Consider the following 2,306-nt stretch of genomic DNA (forward strand, 5'->3'; position numbering starts at 1 on the left):
TGATGATCTTGGAGTCACTGGACATGATGCTCAAGCAGTTCCAACGATTTCTAGAGCTCAAAATGAAGAGAAAATCATTGAAAAGACTTATGGAGCTGGACCTGATGCTACGATTGATGAGAATCATGGGAGTCATGCAAAATCCATCAGCAATCAGCAAATACTCCACGAGACCACGAAATTTTCAGGAAGCTCTACTATCTCTATGTCCATCATCCTCCTGGGAAAATTCTAGAATACAAGACAGTCTCGAGCACTTCGAGTGGACCACTCAGGTATCCCCTCGTCTACCCCTAGACTCTCAAAGATCCTCTCATCCACCCCGAGATCCCCAGAAACTCCTCTCCAGTCTAAAAAATGTGGAAAAATTAATGGAAATCCGGGATTGATTGAGCATGTCCTTTATAATTTTTTATTTATGTACAATAAAATAATTTGTTTGTTTTCACACAGCGAAATAATCTTTCCTTTCGAATATACCAGCCGAACATTAGCAGCAACAAACCTCACAGATATTTCTTCTTCTTCTTCTTCTCCTCCTTCGTGCAAATATTCTCATGAGTATTCTCCGTGCAGAAAACATGCAGCATTTTTGTGAAATACATTTCTTTCGATTCAGAAAATAGAGCATCGACAAACGACTGTCATAATGTGCATGTCGTCAACTTGATCGAAATATATTGCGAAATTAGATCTCTCCAGGTTCGACAATGCAAGCCCAAATTGAACTTGAGCATAGTATGATAGTACGAATGTTTTTTCTTCAACTGAATGTAAATCATAAGGACATTTAATCCCCACCAGAACATAAGACTCTTGAGCTTGCATCACAATGCCATCAGCAGAACAACCGAGCCAAGGATTACGTTCAGAGATGATTAGGCCACAACAGTACATCACAATTTTTAAGCTTTGTGTACAATTCTCTTGCTCTTGGTTCCATCTTCAATCCATGATATACTTATTCGAAAATTCACGTGGCCAAAAGTATGTCTTCTTTAGCCCACACATTTTTGGAATTCGTATAAAGGGGATAGCATCTACTACCAGTAATACGAAACTGTCGATCTTTCTTCCAAAGCACTTGACTAAAGCGAGTCGTTCAGCAGCATCAAGTGCATCAGTTGTGCAAATGTTGGTACGGAAATCAGTCATAGAAAATGCTCTTCCTTAAACCAAGACTTGTGTCAGTGCAATCATAGCGGGGGATTTATGAGCATTTCCTAGGATCACTCTGAGTTGAACACAGAGTATTGAACAAGGAGTATTGAATGAAACGCTGAACGCAGAGTATTGTCGGTGGGCAGAGCGACAGGTTCAGGTACACGGTATATGATAGGTTCTACTGGGGTACGAGACTTATGCTCAGCAGAGTCCCGAGGTGTTGAGATCATTCCTAATAAGGAATAGAATATGGTATTGGTAATAAGAACATAAAAATAAATGTAATCATTGGGGAAAAGATACGTACTGAATGCAGTATAACAACACAGAGACTATGTGTTTACAAGTATGCCCTAACCCTACTTTACAGGTGCACACCATGTCGGAGATCGATGCAGAATTTCTTGCAGGATGAACATTAGTACCCAAAGAGGATTGACTAAAGTAGAAGCTCAGATCTCGGGGTTGGACTGATCCCAAGCCAAAAGTAGTTCGACCCCAACGGAGTAATGCCGCCACGGTCGAATCTGACGGCTGGGCGAACNATCTCGGGGTTGGACTGACCCCAAGCCAAAAGTAGTTCGACCCCAACGGAGGGACGCCGCCACGGTCGAATCTGACGGCTGGGCGAACTGCCTGTGCGGGTAACTCGGCAGTAGCAGTCCCGCTGTCACAGGGATAGTTTCGGGGGGGAATCTATGTCCTACTCGTCCTCAACATGTTCTTAATGTTTTTCAGGTGATTCATTTGCTGGCTAATTAATATTAAGGATTGAAACACAGAGGGTGTGACGGAGAATTAAATTCCCCATCATTCGATCCCCGTTGCATCCCTTAATCTCTTTAACAAAAAAATACAAACTACGACTAAGTCATGGGCCAGTGAGAAAAATAATTTTCTTCTCGGCACACAGTGACTTTTCACCATTCGCTCGCGAATTAGAAATTCACTTCTCCCCTCCTAATTGAGATTAAGGGATGAAAAAAGAGTAGTTCAATGGAGAATTAAATTCCCCACCAACTGACCCTCTTTCATCCCTTAATCTCTGTGAAAAATGGAAGAAACTGTCATGGAAATAACAGCGCAGTAAGAAAAATAATTGTTTTGCGGCGCACAGTGACTCCCGGTAATTAAAAATTCAC

The sequence above is a fragment of the Diachasma alloeum genome, unplaced genomic scaffold, assembly GCF_001412515.2.
Source record: "Diachasma alloeum isolate Michigan unplaced genomic scaffold, Dall2.0 Dall_scaffold_00505, whole genome shotgun sequence".
Taxonomy (NCBI): Eukaryota; Metazoa; Arthropoda; class Insecta; order Hymenoptera; family Braconidae; genus Diachasma; species Diachasma alloeum.